Source organism: Chaetura pelagica, unplaced genomic scaffold, assembly GCF_000747805.2.
Source record: "Chaetura pelagica isolate M959 unplaced genomic scaffold, ChaPel_1.0 scaffold420, whole genome shotgun sequence".
In the NCBI taxonomy this organism is placed as follows: domain Eukaryota; kingdom Metazoa; phylum Chordata; class Aves; order Apodiformes; family Apodidae; genus Chaetura; species Chaetura pelagica.
Window position 1 is genome coordinate 1,576,031 of NW_009951919.1, and position 22,959 is coordinate 1,598,989.

Genomic DNA, 22,959 nt, shown 5'->3' on the forward strand with positions numbered 1-22,959 from the left:
GTGTCATGGGAGTGTTGTCCTGAAGTCATGGACTACTCAATTATCACATTAAATCTGTCTATGGAAAGACATCTGCTCCAAAACCTTCTTGCAAAACATGTACAATTGTTTCTGATTAATAGCTCATTTCCCTGCCATAATGAACTACTTGACTGACATGACATGAAGCAGTTACCCCCACACCCCCCAAGCCTGCTGTTGGAAGCTGATTAAAAGTTTGCTTTAGAAACCACAAGTCACTGTTACAGTGCAGATTCCTTTTGGCCACGTGTACTTGTCTTCCACTTGAAAACATTTACAAGGGAAGGCAAAGTACAGCATCAGCTTTGCTGGAGACTGTAAGAAAAATAACTGCCATCTGTTCTCATACCACAGTGAAAAAAGATATAACCATTCAGCTAGGAACACATTTTGATGTGCCACTGAATGACTTTATCACAGTTTTAGAAAAATATATACAGATATTTTTTAAAGCAATTTCACTACAGCTTGCAATTTGCTTCACAATACTCACTCTGATGTAATGACACATTCAGCTGCTAGAATAATAAAGTTTCTATTCTTTCATCTCAGTTTTCTTCAAGTCTAACCTTTGTCCTAGTGATGAATAGTACTATTAAGAAGCTTGTGTCCACAGAAGGAATCCAATCATGATATAATAAACTATGAAAATAGAAGCAGAATATTTAAGACTAAATTCCCTTGTTATTTTGAAGTTCTGTTAATGTACAGAGCAGCTTTCCCTCTTCCAAATGCATGGACAGAGCAGCTTGCCCTCTCTCAGATGCATTCTGCCTTGCAGAGTTCCCATTAAACCAGAACCAACTACTAAGAAAGAGGGGTTTCCTGGCTCTGAACCCCCAAACAGACCTTTGCAGATGTGCTGGGGCTTTACAAGCCATTTATTTAGGTTTTCCAGAGCAACTGACTTTTTGACAGCCCCCTTGCCTCCAACAGTGCTTTGCTACCAAAACTTAATGATTATCTTATTTTCTTGAACCATTTTGATTACAGGGATTTCTTTTGTCTTTTCAACTTGACAAGAAAATTCCCTTGTTCTTTTTACTCATGGCCCTGCACTCCAAGAACACACAAGCCCTGCCTGGGACCCCTTGAGATTCATATTGCAAAGCCAGTTTCTAATGGAAGATTCTTCTAGAGCTAATATTTTCCACTCGCCCATCCTCACTTTAAAAAAAAAAGGTAATTTGATGTATCCATTTCCAGTCATTTCAACCGCTGATCAAGCCTCATGGTCTTTTCCATTACTATATTGAGCATAACAAAATAGAGAAGCACAACCTTGGGCCTGAGGTTCCTGCTCCAGGTGCTTTGAAGCCAAGAGCAAACTTGGGTGTGAAGGCAGAGCCTCCCTTTGGCCAGGAACTGGAGTGGTTTCACCTGGACTTCATTTTCAGCATCACACCTGCACTGAGGGAAGCATTATTCCCTTCCTCCCCCCACATTCATCTTTAGAATCTTCTTTTGATAACCAGAGGAAATCTATTCTCTCAAAGATGGTGATATTTAATAACAAGAAGAATTCACACTGGACTACATCTCAAAGCATTTTTCTTCTTTTAAAAATAATAAGTTAACCATTTCAGCAGCACTTCATGTCACATTTGTAAGGAGGCAAGTAACCTGCAGCAAGCCCAGCTTCACAGGTGTGAAGTAATTGGCAGCACAGCAGCCATTTTGGTTGTAAGAAACAATCGGGGTTTCAAAATTTAATATATTCTCTTCAAACTACAGTTTTGTCAGAAACCATAGCTCAAAATGTCACTGTATTTGCAGCAAGTCAAAAATAGTTTTTGTCCACTTGGCTAAGCAAGCAATAACTGAAGGTTTTAACTGGACACCCAGATCCTGCACCCCCACCAAAAATACCTGTAAGCACCTGTTTTCTAGGGAGAACATCGATTTTTTACAAAGTAATAAAGTATTTTTCTGGAGTGATATTTTGAGAGGCTGGATAAGACTTTTGGAAGCTTTTCAATCCTATAACCCTGAACAACACATCAAACATCCAAACAAACACATTAAAACCCAGACCAGATTATTGGCTGCCATGAGCAGCCAGCCTGCAAATCCCTTCTCAATGGAAGTGCACATTCACAAACTGGGAACATGTTTTGCTATGCTAATCATCTTGTTTTAGAATAAATATGTCAGGAGAAAGCCAGGCCAAAGCAAATTAGTCCTTGTTTGTTTGTTTTTTTCCTGACAACTTAACCAGCTTTAATCCTGCTTTAAGACTCAGAGTTGAAAGGATCTCCTACAAATCAGTAGAAAGTAAGAACTGTGGAGAAAGAACAAACCAGAAGCTCCCACTGGGGGACAAGTCTGTCGCTTTTATAAGGACAAGAGGGCCAAGTATTTCCAATATCCCAGAAGTAAATAGACATTTAATGTCTCACTGCAGCATTGGACTGACAGGCAAACCCTACCTGCTTTGGCTTTTCAAACTGGTGAACCAATGCACCAGGAGGCAGACGATCTAAGGAGCAGTGGAGCTGCACAGAATTCAGCCTCTGAACATTTTTATGCACAAAGAAATTTCAGTGGTTCAAAACATTCATGTTTCAACCCAGGGAGAACATACCCTGGCTGAACTTCATTACTCTTTACACAGACACACCACTTACCACATACTGTAAAAACACAGGGAGATTACATCTGTTTTGCTTGCAGAGAGAAAGGGAAGATGCAGGAGGGCTTCCAGATGCCATCAGCCAGGCAGCAAGACCATACAAGGTGGCTTGGGACAGCCACAAGGCACAGTATATCCTAGAGCCACAAAGACCTTCACCTCAACCCAGGTCCTCAGAGCACTAAGCCTTAGCTGTGGAAAAGGAGAAGTGAATCCACCCAGCAATTAAAGGCTTCAGGTGTGTCTCAGGGAACCAGCAGCTCAGCCCCAGCAGAGCTGATGAGCACAGCTGGTGGCCTTGGCCCAGCTGGCATCCCCACATGATCAACAAGCCTCTTCCCTGGCTGGGGCTTGGCTGGTCCTGGCTGGCAGAGTGGCCCTTGGCCCTGAGACAGTCTGTTGGGGAGATGAACTCTGCTTTTCACTCAGCAAAACCGTGTCAAACCCAAGGCTTCAAACGTAGGAATCATCTCCCAAACTTTCACAACCTTAATTCCTGACCAAGTCCCTGAGTGGATGACAGGGGTTGTGATTTAGGGATGTCTGCACTTGTGCTTGTAACAATGCTCCCTCTCTTTAACACAGGTCCTAGAAATATGAATAATTTCACTTTTATTTGGCTTGAAATACTCTTGGAGAAACAGAAATTTTAAAGGAGCATTTTAAAAAAGGAAATAATTTATCTTTTCAGATGAAACCTGGAGGGTTTCACCAAAGAGCATCACAACCACAGCAGAGGGAGTGAGAATGGCTGTGAAATGGATAAGCTGAGTTCCAACCAGTGCTTCCAAAGCATTGCACAAAGTTCATTTTCTTACGTTTACTGAACTAATCAATATAATTTAATTAATTTACTTATTGAGAAGACAATGTTTTAGCCTCTGCTCTCCAGCTGATTTCTCTTGTTGAAGGAATCCCTAGGTGAAGCTGTGGTGAATATAGTACAGTATGATTAAGTGGTCTATAAAGATGTGAAATTAAAAACAGGACCTTGTAAATTTGATACAGAATGTGCAAATCAGGAGTATCAGTGTTCAATTTTGAGACCACAGCTTTTTTAGAAAACATGGACATACTGTATTTTAATAAGTTGAGTAATATTGCTACAACAGATAATGATTGTAACTCAGAAAAAACAATTGAGAAATTATACTGTAATTTAAAATAGCAAATTATATAAACTATTTTTGTTTCAATTATTATTTGTCTTATCACTGCCATCTAGAAACAGCCAAAATATCAATAGATTTTATAAGCAAAAATAATTCTGGGCTTTTATGTACTTATATTTGATCATCCAAGTGCAAATTCAATTGAAGCTGTAAATGAACTTTATTATTAGTGAAGATATAATGTGCACTAGCATCTGGACTTCTCATCCAGAAGCAAATTTACATTAAGAATATGTTACTTCTCTTCCAGACTAGTTATTCCCAAATGTACTTACAGTAAAGTAGCAGATGAAGCATTGATGGTTTTAGGGCAATTACAAATCAGGCTCCTTTGACTACAAGTCATCAGGCTGTTTTCAAATCCTACCAAAGGTTTAGGAGGAAAGAGGCAGGAAGCAGAAGTTCCTCCTTAGGAGTTTAAAACCTATTTAGTCATTTGATTGGACAAGAAAAAGACACTTCTTTACCCAAAGGAGTTTTTGTTGGGTGAATTTTCAAAGGTCTGCTACAAATAACAGCAGAAAGTTTCTCAACAAAATCCCAACAAACAAGTTGCACAATTTCTTCTAACCACAAGTGTCAGGTAAAGAAAATAGAGAGGTTGGTACTGTCTCTTCTTGTTCTGGAAGTCACTATTTCAGTGACATTACAGAAGCATAGAATTTGGTTCAATACATGTTGCAAATTACTTGCAACACTCAACTCTTCTTTTCTGCTGCCTAAAATAAAATAACAATCCAACTTTACAACCTATCTGAATAGTATTGAGCTGGTCAGGAATTTTTTTATAAAAAAAGTCTTAACTACAAAATACTACCTTGACAAAACCAAATTAATGACATTCATTTTCACTGGAGATCTAAATGGTGTTGTGCCTGTTTATCTCAGGCTGCAAGTGTTGGCCCAAGGTTGGGGCTTTGCAGGTGCCTTGACATGTGAAGTGTGACAAGGACAGAAATTCTTGCTCCTATTTCCTTTCCTCTATAGCTGAAAGCCCCCTTCTAGAGACTTCTTCCATGCAGCAAAAGTTACCTCACCCTCCTCAGGGTCTGCAGGTTCCCTGGAAAGCAGGTTGGAGTTAGACCTCCATAGGTGGGCTCAGCTGCTGAGGGAGTCTCCAGATAACCTTGTCTTCAGGTGACTGTGAGTTGTGTGCATTAGTTTGCAGTTACTGCCAGATGGAGACATTCCTCAAGATGAGAATTAAATTAATCCAGCTTGCTTGCTTTCTAGATCTCCTATCAAGCCAAAATGCCATATGTCCCGTGCAACTAATTATCAATCAAGCCCTATTGAAATGCAACTAAAAAGTTCAGTGCACCAAAGCAGACACCAAGTATTTGTGCTTCCTGAGGAGGTGCAAGAAGCTCTGACAGAGCAAACTGAAATGGTTCCTTGAAATGGGAACAATTCACTGTGGAAAGAGTTTATAATGTACTGTCTGTACCTTCTCTAAGTCTTGTGCACAGTTCGTTCTTGTCTCCCTGAAGGAAGCTTATCACACTAAAGATAAATCCAACAGTGCCTGGCTGCTTCTGTCTTTCCTTTGCATAAACTGTTTCTCTTGTTCTTGAGGAAAAGAATGACTGAACTAAAATTTGCCAGTATAAATGGCAATGCTTTCTTCTTTCTTGGTATCATTTTTGTATTCTGTTTATGAGAGCTAGGAGATTGGCCTCATTTCTACAACCTTTCATATTTTTCACAAGAGCTGTGTAGACCCTGAGCACTACCAGTCAAGATAAGTGAAGGAAACAGTCCACGCATATTAGCTTGGAATAAAAAGAATACCGAGCTTTTAAATGAGACACAGACTCTTTATTTAAAACAAACCCTCTAAAATGAGAGCAGAGATATGTTTAGGGTAATTTTTCTAACTGGAATCTGCATCTTCACATAGAAAGAATAATAATATGTAATTGCCCTGCAATTTAGCATCATCCCATTGGACTTGTACACTGCCACTTTCTTTGATTTCATTATTCAAAGAAATAATTTCAACTATCTGATTGTACTAAGGCTGTTGATTACTTTCTCTTGCTGCCGTCATATCTGCTTCCCAACAGATCTGGCCATAAGAAGTGCAAGGCTTTGGTAGATGTGCTGAGATTCTTAATGGGACCTGATGGTGACTGGGGACCTTTCTGGCAGAATGAGGCATGTTCAAACCCTCTCCCTCAGTAAATGGATACTCCAGGTGCTTGCTGTTCTTTCAAGCAATGAGACCGATGAGAATATATTGGCAATTAAATCTGCCCATTGCTGGAGAGCACCAGTAGCCACAGGACCACACTCAGAGAACAGGCTGTATTCAGAAGGTGGAGCTGGAGATGAAAAAAAATAGGGAAGAGAGAAAAGGACAATCCTGACTGTTGAGGTGAAAGTGTATCAGGTGTCATTCCAATGCAACGAATAACAGGTATTTCCAAGGCAAGAGGAAGAGATAAGCCTACATTTCATATCAAGAGTAAGAAGGCAATGGGGAAACAACGTAGCAGGAGGAACTTGTCAGCTGGATAGAGGGAAGGATGAAAGTTTAGGGATAGCAATATGTTTTGCACAAAAAATCCTGACATATTTGCAGGGAAAATGCCCTGAAGATTCTTGCATGGGTGCTACTAGGTTCGACTATCCACCAACTCTTGAAAGAGAATAAAGTGTCTTAGGGCCCAGGGTGCTCAAGGTTATAGGTTCTGCAAGATGAAAGCATCTTTTTACTTTTTTTTTTTTCTTATGTGTTTTAAAGGAACAGAGGATTTAGAAAAGCAGACATAGATTCTGAGGACCTAGAGGGTCAGAAAAATTGTAGTCTGCTTGACTGATTTGATACAACTGCTGCAGGCAGTTTCTGAGACCCAGCAGCACTGAGTCAGAGAACTCCCGAAGTGCAGCTGCTTAGACAGGACAAAACAACAGCAAGGGCTGTGTCAAAACACCTGTAAAGTGGCATTTAAATATGGATGCTGTTCAACTGTCAAGACAACTTGCTCTGCACTGTATCAGGATCTCTCAGTACAAGCATCCTTTGGAGATGTTAGTACATGGCTTTACTTATTCCTGAACTAAAAATGCTAAGCTTGTTATTAAGGCTGTTAGAGAAGCACAGGAATGTCTGCCTTTCCATGCATAAATACATAAAAATGGTGTTTGAAATTTCCCCTTAAATTCTTATCTATCAGATTATTGTGCTTACACATAATTTACTTTTGAATCAAAATTCTTAATTATTTGCAACTCTTAGACCTACTACACACATTCCAGCTGCACAGATATGAAAGATGGCAAGGTACACAAAGGAAGGAACCAAACAAAAAAATCCACACAAACATACAATCCCAATGTATTTAAAAGTCATTACTCTCTCCTGAATAAATAACACAACTTCTAAACTCTGCCTGTTCTCATGAATTTTCATAAGAGAATTATTTTCCTTTTCATCGTTACTTTTCTACTAACATTAAAAAGAATCTCAGACACTCAACTATGTAAAAATAAAATGCAGTGCCTTGAATTTCAAAGGAGGAGGAGAGATAGCAGGAAATTCATAATTAAAGCTGAAATCTTCTCTACCACTCCTCAGCTTGTAGTAATCTTCAGCAGCCACTTCTGAGCCCTGGATTTTGCATGCTGTCTGAGATGCTGGAACTTGGCACAGGGTGCTTAAAGGTGAAGTGCACAGCTAATTTAATTTAATACTTTTGTTGGCATCAGCTTGCTATCCTTCCTCCTATGACAGCCTACGTGATTTTTTTCCCCCGTTACCAGAAAGGAACACTTTTTAAGAGGATGATGGTACCTTTTCTCTGCCCAGGCTGTGATTATTTTGATATTAAAATATTGTATTGATCAGGTCTGCCTCCTCCTGCTGATGGAGCTTGCTAAGATCTCCAAGGAAGCTGAATTGCTGATGGCATGTGAGATTAATCTGAGCTGTCACATTTGTTTGGGAAGCAAAGCTGATCCTCACTCACTATGCCCTGTTTTCATGCAATTGGACAGCTCCAAATTTTTTCCACCAAACCTGGCAGAGCTGCCATTTCCCACCATTGCCCTGCTACAGCTCAGATTTCTAGTCACCATGTGGTTGAGTAGCTGTGCAAACAGAAGGGTGCAAATTACTTAGTGAGGCTAAAAATCATAGCACATTTCTTGGCAGCACTTAGTTACACCAGAAAGGATGAATTTCCCAGGACCTGTGGACAGATGAGGTTTAAAGCAACCCTCACTCTTGGCCAAATGTGGGGCTCTGTCAAGTTCAACACCATCAAAGTCCCAGTGTCTCATGTCTCTGCAGACAGTCAGCTGCTGCTGGGCAGGATGAAACTGCTGGGACAAACTAGTGGGCTGACTTAGGTGGCAGATCCACATTGGGATCGTTATTAGATCCGTGTCCTTCAGAATGGTTTGTAACCCAGCCTTTTTTATTCTGGCAATGACAATAGCTCAGTCACATGCAACACATTCCTTACTTCTAAATCCTCAAAAGCTTTACTGCCCCAAAAAGTGTGAGTTCAGGTTGTTTTCTGAAGCAAGAAGGTTTAGGAAGCTTATTGTCACTTTGCAACTGCAGGGGAAAACCAGAGATCCCCCCCAACCCAAGCATCTTTAGACAGCTCCACTGAGTTCTGCCTCATTATGTTGATTTTGCTTTTCCTAAGGCAAATAACATGCAATCCTCAGAAAAACTGACATATTGCTAGTGGGGATGGGAAAGTAAATGCATTTTAAAAAATACAGGAATAACTCTTGCCCTTAAGGCACTAAACCAAATGTTTCTTTTATAAATGACTGCACAGAACTTCTGTTGTGTGAATACTTGCTACCATGGTACAAACAATCAGTTACAAGCTGTGCTAGCAAAATATTTGCCCCTTCTGACACATTTTATTATAACAGAGGCTTATTAAATTCTCAAGAAAGCTAAAGCAGATTAAGCTGTTGAGGATTTTTACAATTAGCATCCATTACCTAAAAATTAATATGATTTCTGAATAGAATTGACTTGTCAAACAACAGAAAGAAACAAAATCAATCCCAAAGCCACTTCCAGAATATAGTGAAAATCCAGTATGCAAGGCTAGTTTGGAAAAATAATCAGAATGCAGTTTCCTGTGTCAGAATAAAATGAATGTTAGTGAAATGCATGCTAACCAAAGCAGTTATAAATATTATAAGGAGCTGGGTAATTTTGAAATCCCATCCTTTTTAGCATCTAAATAAGCTAATGCTCCTGTTGCTTATTCAGCACTGCTGATTTATAGAGCTCAGTACTATGAATGTCTAAACATTCTGTTGAATTTCTCTACATACTCAGTGCTGTCTGTCTGGTTATTTGATGCTAGAGATGGAGCTCCTAATATCTATGCCAACCCCAGCTTCTCAACTGAGGCCATCGAAAGCTTTACCCATCTTCTCTCAGACTATGTCTTAATGAGAAGTGACTGGAGCTTCAGGAATATCCTAAACTTATAGACAGAATTTACATAATCATATTAATTTCTGGTAGTGACTGAATGCACATGATCCAGTCCAGAGACAGCACATGGTGAAACACCTTTAGGTAAAAATTGAAGATGAATGCAATCGACATACTTGCAGAAACTGTAAGATACACATTTCATGAGTCACTTCCACTAAGTTATTAACATTTCACTTTGCTGTGACCTTGAATCACGAAGCCTAGCAACCATGCATTGCAAACCACCCATTCTTCCCATCTTCTTCAAATACGGAGCTCTATAGGCTCCCCTGCCCACAGAGCCTCCAGGTGCCATTAAAATGCAATGGAGCCACACATTTACACTTTTGACAGTTTCAGTATTTTATAGCAGTTTCTTCAAAAGCATATTTTACTGTGTGAAAAAGTAAGACTCAACCAGTGATATATTTAGATACACCATGTAACATTACCTAGGAGTTTTACAGGTTTTCTTTAAATAAATTTAAATACTTTGCTGCTAAGTTATTACACAGGAATCAGTTTAATGCAGATAATGTTGTCTGACTATGTACCACCTTATTTTCAATCACTCTTTCAAGTGTTCTGCCTGCTGAATTGAATGTATCCATCTGTGGCAAGATTTTCAGAGCACCCAGATGTCCTTTGACTTTTTTTAATTTGTTGGTGCTTGACATCTCTGAAAATCAGGCCAGTGAGAAAATGAGGGTAACTCAGACTGTGCAGTTAGCACACCAAACAGAAATGTGCCTACACAGCCAGACCCAGCCTAAGGCAAAGGCAGGCAATTCGGTTGTCTGGGAATGGCAGGCTGCCAGGGCCAGCCAACCACTCATCCAGGAATGGGCTGGACAATCTGGTTTTCCAAACACACATTTCGGTTTGAGTTAAAACCAAATCAGTAACAATCTAGTCTATTGTGCTCCAGAAAAAAAAAAAGCACAACCTACATGTTTGGAGTGAACAGAAGCAATGAGGACAAAGTCTCAACTCATTTGGACTCTTCCTGAATTAACCAGATATCTCACTCATAAGAAATGGCTGCATTTTTGACCATGTTTTTCCTGTGTGCTGTGCTCTAGTCCTCTGATCTCACCGATAGTTCCCTCAACAGTTTCTTTTTCAAGCCCCTTCTCTTCCACCATCCTTCTCCTACTCACTATTGATTCCTTGTATCTTATTCTTATTCTTTCTTTTGACTAATTCTTTGCTGCTCTGGTGAAAATCTAGGAATCACACTTCCCCTTAACCCCCCCAATTTCATTCTCTCAGAACCTACTGTCTATTGTCTACTTCTGCCTTACTGGCATCTGTGACTCTATCCTCCAGCCCCATTTTCTTAAAATCTGGTGGGCTTGTTTAAGGACAATTTTATAAAATTGTGAGAAAATTGCAGTGCCCTTTCTCACTGTTGTATTTAATAATTTTGATTCTGCTCCCTCAGTCTGACCACTCTACCCTGACCTCCTCCCAGCCAATCTCCTTTTCCTCTCACTTCTCTCCTCCTACCTCTTAAACTTTCTTCTACTTTATTTGACCTAAAAACTGAGACCCCTTGGAGAAGCAGTTATCTCTTCACCTACTCTTAAATATTCCTTTCACCTGTATTAGGAAGTATTATATTTAACATTATATTTCCTCTAGATGGTATCTCAATGTCATTTTGGTGACCTATATTAGTCGAGCCTTCTTACCTTTCCACACTTGAATCTCTGGAAGCCTAAGAAACTTTATAGGTGTCTTCTCTGATTTAACCTCTATCTCTTTGTACTATTACAGTGATTTTTTCCCAGGAACATCTTGACCACATTAGAAGCTTGCTATCTCAAAACCAAGCATGCAGTAATTCTTCTCACAATAGCTTCTCCATTTTTAGTCACTGTTATAACTTGGCTGCTATTTTGTTAATCTTTTAAAGGTCTACCTCCTTTCCCTGATCCAATCCAGAGCACGTTATTTTTCAGCTTTCCATTGTGTCCAAGAAGAATATATAATTGATTTAGCTATGTTCTGTATCTTCTTCCTAAAATCCTTCCAGATCACCTGAGCAATCATTCTCACATTTTGCTCATTTACAATCTCTTCTTCTCTTATTTTCAGTCTGTACACTGGTTAGGACACAAAATGTATTTTCACCTTTAGACTTATCAGAGTTCTGGGTCAGTAGCAAATAATACTTTTGTTGAGGGAAGGAAGTATTTGTAAAGGGAAAATACAAAAGATAAGTTTGTTTATTCCCAGAGCTGGAGAGTAATTTGCATCTCTGAGATGCCTTCTGCATGAGCCCATTTCCTTACATACAAAGGTAACCAAAGACTGGTTCTGTCTCACTCTGAGGGCTGCAGCACAGCAGCTATGAGGCTCTTCTGTATGTTGATAACTGTGCTCTGGATTCATGCTCTAATGATCTCATTTCTTCCCTACCTTTCAGAATTTGGCAGGGAGCCCTATAGTCAGGTGAACTGGAGCAATCAGACCACTGACTATCAGGAACATTAACATTTCAGCTTGTGTTTTCTAACCAACACTAATTGTGTCTAGGGACAATTTGTCTAGTCATAATCATGATCTTGGGGTGTCAGTGATGGAGCTCTTCTGTGTTCAGGTGGGAAAAGGGCAGAATTTCCACCTCAGCACTCAACATATTGGTGCTGTGATGTAAAGGACTGAGTGAAATTCATGATGAAATGAATAGCTCTCATTGTGTTTCATCAAAAACTGGAAGATGAGTTTCTGAAAGGATGATGAATCTCAGTTCTACAGGCAGCTGAAGCAAAATTTCTGAACTAACAAAGGAACTAATTAAAAAAACTCTCAGGCTTCTGAGCTCTTCCTTTGCTAAGCTAAAATATTGTTGCAAATGAAAAATTCATACACAGATAAAACACAGAGGCTCAAGAAATTAACTATGGATGAGGTGCTAAGTAGGAATGACCGCAGTGTAATTCAATTTGGCAGTCTTGGGCTTCAGGTAAACTGGATCAGCTAAGACTAGAAAAATCTGTCAAAGGACTTGAAAGAGAGTTAAAACTAGATGACTGACCAGAATACTGGCACACAGCAGAACAATGCACAGCAATGAAGATCAGGCAGGGTAATTTATACAATGAAACCATAAAATGTCCTTTCTATTCAACAAAGACCATCAATTTAAGTGCCAATAAGGTACAAAGAAAGAATTTCTAAAGAAGAGGAAAGAAAAAGCAGAGGACAGAGAAGTTCTCTGTATTTCTATCTGTTGAATTGTCTTCTGATCAAGTCAAGAGACTGGATGCTAGACTAGAGGAGTAGGTTTGATTCTTTATTAATGTTTTCAACTCTTTTTAACTAATTCTGTTTTCTCGACTTCTTAACCCATTATTGAAATGAACAAAAAACTTACATTATGCTTTACTATGAAGGTTAATTAGTCTTCCACAGTTGATGATCACTGATTGTAACATCCAATTAAAATGGTTTGTTTTGTTTCATAAGAGAAGATGGGTTGTGTGGTGATCAAAGCTAGAGGCTGGCTAAATCAGCAAAACAAAATTCCCAACTGTCACTTCCCATACATATCAAATAACATTTCCCTTGATATTATCATAATAAAACTGTGACAGAGTTACAATAACAAAATTAGCATAAGCAGACCATATGGGTTCTCACTCAACTTTATACAGTATGAGAGGGGATGGTACAAAGAAAATTCTCTTTAGTAGCTGCATCAATACAGATAAATACAAGAGATGCAACATGGCCAGAAGCCACCACAGAGTGACACTGGACATTGGGCTGGGCCAGGCAGTTTGTGAGACACGAGGCATGCAGGGGTTCAAGAATACCAGCAACTGCCTTTTGGCAGGATATGCGTTGCTGGGCATGGCACTGCCAAGAATTACTTGTTTGAAAGAGGTTTTTCCTTCTTTTAAAGCAAATTCCATCAAATGTCAGCAATTAAAAGGGTGTGATGTTAGAAATACCTCTCTTTGTTTGGGTCAGACATGGAGAGACACCAGTTTGATAGCCTGGTGACTAGGGCACTCACCCAGGTGGATAAGACTAAATCTTTTTGCCAGTTAACATCCAGAGAAAGAAATAAACCCTACAGACTTTGAGGGAAAGGAATAAAGAAAAGCCAATAAGCATTTCTCAGAAGAGCCAGAAGATTGTTCTACCCAGGTCACAAGGCTAGAACTTCTCTTTTTATATTCTACATTCAAGGCCTCTTTACCATCCTACTCACATTTCTGAGGTGAGAGACTTTCTTGTCAAGAACTATTCTGTAGTTTCCTAGGACATGTTGTGTTGAATTGACAGGAAAACCATTTTGTCAGAAGACTCCAGAACATGCCTCCTTAATACTTTGACCTGAAATATTGCTTTCCTTTTAAGCTCATTTCTGTTTCCACTTTCACAAAATGTTTCAGTGTGAAAAAAAATCTCAGCAGGGAGCTTGAGTGCAAACTGAAACCACAAAGACTATACAGATAATTCTATGACGTTAAGAGCTAATCCAAGAACATTTTTAAGTACTGTAACAGCAATATTCAGTTTCACAGAGGTGGCAGTTTTAAACTGGCTGCAATACCAGATGGTGGTTTTTTTGTTTGTTTGTTGTTTTTTGTGTTGTTTTTGGTTTTTTTTTAATATATACTAGTTAGAGTGGGAAGTAATTCTGTTGAATCTGCTAGAATTTTTGACTTTTTAAATTGCAGTCACTAAACATTCTGTATTTACTTGCAAAGAATCTATAAGGACTTCATTGTTAAAGTAGAGAACATAAATCCAATAACTGATAGCAAAATGAAGACTTGATAATTCTCTCTTAACTAATTTGAGAACTTGTTAATCTTCCTGCCCTCAATATTCCGCACAGATTTAATAGCACAGATCTGTAGAACTGCTTCCTGGTAAATAGGCCTCATTAATGTAACAGAATCTCTCATTATGTATTTGCTATTTATTTATATATTTTAGATAGCACTACAGTGTAGCCAGTTAAGTGGCTTAGAATGATACACAGACTCTGATAAAAGATATACTACTTAATTTACAGACAGAAAGGGTGAATATGGATCCTTCAAGTATAAAATGACCCCATAGGCTTCCAACCCTACAGGCACATATGGGGTGAGCTTCAATGAATCACTATTTTCCTGCTGAGGAAAGAGAATGTTGGAAAACAACACCAAGTTTTGGACATCTGGCTCACAGCCTCTAGACCATCAAATCCACCAGGCCAGATTCTGGGATTCTCTTTTTGGATTTGAGGAGCCCTGAAGGGGCTTGGTGTGAGAAAAAAATGGATCTTTTGACTACTGGCTATGAGAATTTAGCACTAAATTTCACAGCAGATTCAAGGGAGAAAGAATGAGGGGAAGAGCTCAAACGAGAAAGGAGCATTTCTGATGTTCAAAAATCTCATCACCTCTTCTGGTTGTTAGGGAGATGACACAAGACTTATGCCTTGGTGATATGGACTGCAATTAAAACACACAATGGGATGATGTCTCCTTCCTTCCAACCCTTAAAAATGGCTGACCAATAAGGAGTATAAAGCATTACACAGAAATTTAAAGGCTTTTTTCCTCCCAGATTTTTAAGATACAGAATATGATCATGGGAATGAAAATACCATATATTATAAGACTGATTTAAATCTAGAGACACAAGCAATGTATCTTTCCTGAGTATGCTGAGGCATTATTCTTCCTGCCTAAAAAGTTAATGGAACAGCTTTGCCTTTCTATAGTTCATTTGTAAGTGGAACAGTGATACCTGAACAGACATATTTAAAGAAGCAAAATATTTTGGGTTGATTTCTAATCATCAATAGTACTCTCTATGCACAGAGCTTTAAACAGACTGTACTTTGGTGGCTTATGTCCATAAATAATGTCACTCTGGTTCATTGGTGGAATTAATCTGATATAAAATGACTAAATTGAAAATGTGTAGGTTGAGCTGTTGATGAGTTCTGGCAGAGCACTAAGCAGGCAATCATGAGCTTATTAATGAGAAGAGAAAGATAGAAATTGAAATATTAAAGAATTGGGAAGTAATAGATTAAAAGTTAATTTTGATAACATAACTTGCACCAAATAAGAAAATGATTGATGGAAGGAGCTCCTTTTTTTTGCTTTCTATGCTCTTTCTTTCAGTAGCATGCCTTGAAAAGAGTGCCATTAGGTAGAACTGTGTGGCTGTAAAAGGGGTAAAACACTTAAGATCACCTCTTTCAACTTATATTAGCTGTCACTCATGCCTTTGTTGCTAATGTAGTTGGGAACTGGCAAACCTACATGGCAAAGCTCTTCACAGTCTAAGTTTTCTGCAATCTTTAAGTCAAAAAGAAAGCCAAGATACTTGCTGATGAATTCCTCAGTGTGGTCTTGAACATGGCTTTATCATTTTTTCTAGTGAAGGTTTGTGGCTGAAATGATGAAGGATGTGGAGGAAACTCAGCAGAACTGCAGAAAACCATTCATCTCTTTAGAGGAGGCAAAGTTTCCCAGAGAGGGCAGAAAGCTGTGAACTATGTAAGGCAAGAGGTGGAAGAGAGTCTGGCCCAGCTCCTTAGAGTTTTATCCTATTGTTATCAGTGTCTTTCTCTGCTATTGAAAGGCTTTAGAAGCAATAACTGGAAAAGCTCTAAAGTGTAATGGTAAAAGATGGAAAAGTTTTATGAACAATAAAGATAATTCCTTGGTAGGTTTAAAAGTTATATATGTTGAATCTGTGTCATATTGAAGACACACAATTGTAAAAAGCAACAAACTGACCAGCACCGAGTGCAATGCAACATTTTTGAAAGTCTAATTTGCAAAATTCATACAAAATATAGTGTTTACAATATCCACTGCAATTGGAATATATAATGCCATTTATCAAAAGGCAGATTTCAAAATGCTGCACATTTAATACTTTTTCCAGTATTGGGATGTTGGAGATTGAAGAAAAGCTTTAATAAAATTCCTTCACTGTAAACATCAGTCATAATCTTACAAAAGCTTGCCTTTTATTGGCACTAAAAAGACTTTTCCACTGAACACATTCATGTCCTGGGGCTTCTACAGGAAAAACCAGCAATAAATTTAGAATCTCCAGTAAGCAGATTATTGTATAAATACAGAATATTTTTCAGAGCATTGGAGGTAATTTGTAAACTTTAAATAGTAATTTCTGACTCACTGGATTACTCAACAGATTTAAGATAGGAATAAAAAATACAAACACCTAATCAATATCATAAATTTGTTTTGAGGAATTCTATGGTTAAGGTTTTTAGCATATAGAAAATACAAAGAGCATGAATTGGGAAATAGATCCTCAAGCTACTGGGCTGCAGTAAACCCAGAAGATTGCAGATTTTAGGTCCTGTGAGGTTTAATGCAGTCATAGAGAAAGTCAACCAACAGCTCCAGGCAAAACTACATTCATGTGTCCTAGAAGGTCAATGGTTAAATCTGTAACTGCTAATAGGTATGTGGGGAGCCTATAGAACTGTGCTCTTGGGGTCCACATCTTAATGTACCTGTTTGATTTCTAATAACAGGATAATGGTGTGTTAAGGTTGTTTGAAAAAGCAAAAAGCATTGAAAATCCAAGAATTACAAAGCTACTCCATATGTGAAGCCTAAGGTCTTCTTACAAGACAAGGCTCACAGGCAGTGAGTCCCACCCACCTTGATTCATTTGTTCATACTTACTTGGCAAATCTCTTGGCATTTGCCAAGCAGATGACATTTACACCAATTACTGTTTTCATTTCTTGCTCACTTCACAGTGAGCAAGAAGATCTTTCCAAACAACAAAAAAGCCAACATTCCTTATGTTGTAAACAGCTCAAATTCCAAGTCAGGAATAGACACATGCCATGGAGGAGGTGATTGGACTTTTAACTCAGCCATCTTCCAGATACCTAATGAAAACAGGAGCCTTTGGGTGTTACCTGGGCTTTGGATGCTACCTCTTGACAAGCTGGAAAGAACTGAATCAAAAGGTTTCTATATGACCAATTCAGGAGTCAACAAAATAACTCATTAGATAGTAAAACTTTAAAAAAAGAAACAATGTGTTACTCTTCTTGCCCTTTATCTTTCATATTTTTATGTTTTCCTGCTGGCTTGTGTTCTGTATGAATCTGCTGCACAAACTTGTCATAGAATCATTAATCCTGGAAAAGACCTTTCAGAGCATCAAGTCCAACTGTAATATTCACACATTCACTTTCACACATGCATTTTCCATCATTATACATTTAGGTTTCCTATTAGTTTGGTCTCAGAGCTCTGAACACTGTATTTTATATAAAGTTTATATGCAGTGCTTAGGCAGTTATTACTTGTATTTATTTAAAACTCCCTCTTCCTCCTTCTTTTATCATGAGAATAAAATGTGTTTTGTTCAGAGAAAAGTAATTTTGCCTAGTGTAAGTTTCTAGTGTGGGTGAAAGAAATGTAGAATGCCATGTACAAATCCTTGAAGCAGCCAATTGCACATATATCTACCCAATTCTGGACTACAGCAAAGCCAGAACTGTTCTCCAGAAAGCTGAGTTCAAAACCCACCTGAAATACCAATGTCCACATTGCAGATATTCTGCTGGGACTCACAGGAGAACCACAGGTTTAAAGAAGGTATGGATAGAGCAGGCATTTAAAAGAGAGGATTAATTTAAGAAATACGGATTAAAATCTTAAATAGCAATGACTCAGAGAGAAGATAACAGCTAAAGATGTGTAAAGAATTTAAATAGCAAGAAGACAAAGTACTAATTTTGGGTTTAATTTCTTTACAGAAATGCCAAACCCAATAAACCATGCTACAAAGGATAACTGAGGCAGTCAAGAGACAAGTCTTTTTTATAAGAAAAGAGTAAAAGTATTTGCTTAGTCTACTAAAAGTACAGGTCATTATGTCCAAATAAATACCAAGGAACCATTTAGGAAAATTCCAGAAGTTTTAGCTAAATTTGAATAAATTTAGGCTAGATACTACCAGGTTTCTAACCAGAAGGATTGAGATGCTAAGGATTCTGCCAAGTGGAGTAGGGGGGCAATAAACCTTATTATCATTGAGACAGAATGTGGTAGACTAATGAAAAAGTTTGTATGATACCAGTGCAGAGGGCCTGGATTTAATGATCCAAGAAGTCACTCTGGTCCATTTTGATATACTGCTACAGTTGTATATCTAGAAATAGTAAAAGCAGGAATATTACAAAGTGATATTCAACCTATCAAAAATATTGTCTTTATATACATAAACAAAACTATTATAAATATTAATTAATATGCAGAAGATAATAAGTTATTTTCTTATTCTATTCAATATAATAACTTTCTGATGATAGCAGAGGTACTGAGGTGGTTTTCAGTGACTGCTCTGATACTGGTCTAAAAGGAACAAAGCAGCTGGAGAATGTCTCAATAGCCGTTGTGTTTTCTTTTGTGTTTGCAGCATCCTCTCAGTAGGAGAGGAGCTGCAGAGTAAAAGACAATGACCTTAGCAGTAGGAAGTTCACCCCAGCAGCCAGGAGCATGGTGGCTGTGAATAAAACCCAGCAAATCCCCTGTTGATAGCAGGGACAAGTTCATCTATTACTGTTGCCAAAGCAGACAGATGAGGACGACATGCTCTAAAATCCATGATAATAGAGCCATGCACTGTCATATATTTCAAAAATTCCTCATGTCCAATAGGAGACACTCACCTTGCACTACTCTAATGAGCTCTAAAGCTGATGAAGCATGACTAGCAATGAGCTACCAGTTCTGGGGAGAAAAATGCAGAGTGGCTAATTGGCCTTGGGATGCAGAGAGCTTCATATCAAGATACTGGTGACAATCCCCATGTCAGCAGTCACACCATTTCCATGGGAGTTACCTGTGCTCTGCCTGACCAGCTTTTAGCATGTCTACATTTCCTGTGGAAGTTTCAAAATGTATGAGACAAAAGAAGGGAAATGCTTTGGCCCTTCAGCACTTTTTGCCTTGGGTCAGGAACTGTGTGTGAATTCAGCTTTAAAGCTGACTGCAGTACTCAGGCTCTCTGCCTGTAGCCAACCCTTCTACGTGCTGGCTAACGTTCAGGTGTCTTTTACCTCTGACTTTTGAAATACACCAAAGTCACCAGCCTATCTAGAGCTCGGGAAAGACAGAAAACAGTCTAAAAGTACAGTCTTGTCTCCTGAGGAGAAATACCACAGCCAGCTTCCTCCAGAAAATAATTAACTGGGGGATTTTTTTGTACAGAAACGCCTGGCAGCAAGTAGGTCACTCTCATGACTCAGAACAGAACTCACTCATATCACTTTGAGTGATGAAAGCCAGCCCTTCCACAGACTCTCCCTATGGTCTCTTTAGTTAAAAACAATTTAACATAGGCAGTGTTGAAACTGAAAAATGGAGCACTCAGAGAATGAAAACTACAGTTTACAAATTATCTTGCTCAGTAGAGTGATATCTGCTTTTAAAACCACTGAGTGCTGCTCCATTAGTTAAGCATCCTTGGACTGAATCCTGGGCTGTTAAAGATGGAGACTGTCTTGAAGGAAAAGCTATTAACCTTTAGGAGTTCATGCTTTGATCATAATTTTCATAATCAAAATTTTAAAAATAACTGTAATGGGGAATCAAGTACAGTGCCAGAGTCTTAGCTGTTCTCTCTTACTAGTCAGTGGTCCCCTCGAGCACTTGTAGATTGATGGCACATCATGCCATGTGCCCTCTGTCTTATTAAAAGGCAACTTCACCCACATAAGAAAAACAAACATCCCTGATTTCCATGTGTCTATTAATTGTCTGCTGTACACCCCACAGCTTTTCCACTGGAGCAGAGGGATGCCTTTGCTGTCAGGCAGCCCAGACATGAAATACTTTTAAAAGCTTTCAGGTTTTCTCTAAAGATCTCCACACACCACTTGCACTTGACATTCTGTGATGTACTTGACTGTGACCTCAGAAGCCCCTCTCTCTTTAATTTTCCTGGATTCACATTTACTTTTCTGGACAAACAGCAAGAGCCACAGTTAAACTGTGCAATGTACCATGAGTGATGAGATATTAGAAAGAATAAAAGCCTGTACAAAATAATGCATTGTAGTTTACAAATTAAAAAAAAAAAAAAAGAAAAAAAAAAAAGTAATTTACTCCATTCTGTTCATGTTTTGAACATTCATTCAGAGAGGATTAAAATAATTCTCCAAGATGCTGTCAGAAGTACCCTGGGGAACAATAAGCCTAACAATGTTATGTTGTAAAGTTCCCTTTGGAATATGCTTTTTTCCCTGAATTGTACTTAATACACAAATGAACAACAATCGTGTTCTGAATCAGCATGAACATGAACAGGAGAATGGATAACAGCTATGGATATAGCAAGATTAACTGGGGAACAACCTGATGTCAGGAGATCCAAAGATAATTAATCATCTCCCAGGTCTGGTTCTGCTACAACACCTGGGATAGATTGCTCACATATTCAGGCTTTGATAAACATCACCACATAAATCACTCAGAATTAAACAGCCTGAGTTTAGAAACAAGCCCTCCTGTGCATTGGTCAGACCACTAAGAATGTGGGAGTCAGGTTTTCCACTTGAGAAGGTCTTGCCCCCAGAGGAGGGCTTCCTGGTGTGCCAACACTCCTTAGCACTTACCAGCACTGATGGAGCATGAGAGCAAGCAAGAGAAAACACAGACATGTGTGGGTCTGAGGGGAGAGCAAATCAACAGGGTTAGGGTTTATAGGCCCTATATTTAGTGCATTTTGAAAAGTATCCTCAACATGGAGGAACAGTGCTGTTCAAAATCATTGCTTATGTGCACAACTTTTCAGCAAATCCCTAAAAGTGCACTTGCTGTCATCAAAGGTTTTTCTGTCTCTCTCCCAAGCATCTCTTGAAGGCAGGTGGGTCACTGACATTCTTGCAATTATTTGTTTCCTTCATTTGTGAATTCCCCCTTGGATACAATTTGAAGCCCATGAATGGCCCATAGAATAGCAGTGCTACAAAAAAGCCCAGTTCCACATGCAGGGATGTTTTACTGGACTTGTTTTCAACAAGGTCCCTCCTGACCATAAATGGTGTATCAACAGCAGGATTAAGCAAAGAAAGGGGGAGAGATTCATCTACTCATTGTAAGTGTAGTTGCCAACATTGCCACATTGGTCAGACCAAGATTTTGATGTGTAATCTAGAAGAACAGATGTTTGAGCTGGGAACTCATCCAGATCTTTGAAAAAAAATTAATGAAGAACACAGTAGTGGCCTCTTTTGTCAGCAGCAGCAGTCTCAAAAGTATTGAAGAAATACTAGGTAAATAGCTGGACTTCTCAGTCACAGCAGAGAAGTAGAGACATTGCATGAGACCTGTGTGAGTGACACGCTCAATGCAGTGCTGAACTAATTGGTGATTGCCAGTTAAATGGACTGAACAAAGCTCTAAACCCTGAACATGTTCACATGCTCCTTTTTTCCCCCCACCAATCCTCTTTTCTCATTCTGTTCTTTTCAAGAAAGCCCAGAAATGACATCTCCCCTTCCTGTCAGCTGCACTAACATGGAATGAAGTTTTAACAGGATTGCAATTGTATGAGAAATCTCTGAGAAAAAGCAACCACTGCATTTCATGCAAAACCAAACTAATAAAGACCCTTCTTCATAGATCATGTCCAAAATGAAAGGGGTTTTAATCCACACAAAAGATTTCATAAGGCTTTATTGTTAGACCAAGGACTATTAAGCATGTAAGAAGGTACCTTTAAATTTATCTTTTACACGCTCTTTAATCACTGCTCAGTCTTGCCTTTTCTCTTAATGCCCTGTCCAATTTATACCGTAAATGCCTTAGAGGATATGCTGACAAAATGCTATTATCAATCTGAAATACCTCTCAGAAATCTTCTCCCTTATCTGCAAGAGCCCAGACTGTTCTGCAGGTGACTGGTTTTTGGGAAGGAAGAAGAAGGAAGGTGGAGGCTGTGCAGGAGGGGTCTGGCTGTCCCTGGACTTGGAGAAGGGTTCTTTGGCACCCCTGGGGTAACCCACAGCTAAACCTCCCATGGATCCACTCCACGTGCCCTGCCAGCTGGGACAGGGGATCCCACATTCAGCAGATCCAAAAGGATCAAAGCCACTTTTCTGTTTGTGAAACAACCATTTCGCTGTTTGAAATACGTGACAGGCACGTGCTGCCAGATCCAAGAGCCTTTTACTCTGAAGGCATGAGACTCGCTCTGCCTGACAGCCTGGCAGGACGAGTGAGCCAGCTGGGAGCCAGGGGAGGAATAAATGTAAAACAACAAGGTTCCGTTTGACTCTGTTTTATACCCTGTCACTGCATCCCTGCTGTGGTTTCAAAAGTGTGCATTCCAGCACAAAGGAAATGAGACAGCAACAGCATTGCATTGTCACTGGTGGTTTCAAAGTTAGCTATGCCTGGGAAAACGCTGTTTCCTTGTGCTGCATCTCTTCAGCAGTAGTGTTAATCAGGTGACGCAAATCGGCCGGGGCTCTGTCTGGAAGCCTCAGCAGTGATACAAGATGTTGCTTTCCTGATTACTTTGTGCTCAGGCTCTGTGCTTTGTGAAGCCACCACAGCAAGTTGATAATGATTCATGAAATGGAGAATCCTGAGCTCACCCCAAAGCACTGTGGATGCTCAAAGCAGTCACAACGGTGCTGTGGT

The 22,959-nt window shown here is 39.2% G+C and overlaps 1 protein-coding gene across 1 annotated transcript in view; it reads right to left on the minus strand.

Moving 5' to 3' along the window:
• The window catches only part of SPOCK1 (sparc/osteonectin, cwcv and kazal-like domains proteoglycan (testican) 1), a 275,614-nt gene that overhangs the window by 97,000 nt on the left and 155,655 nt on the right, over nucleotides 1-22,959 (minus strand). The gene's annotated exons all lie outside the window — the stretch shown is intronic.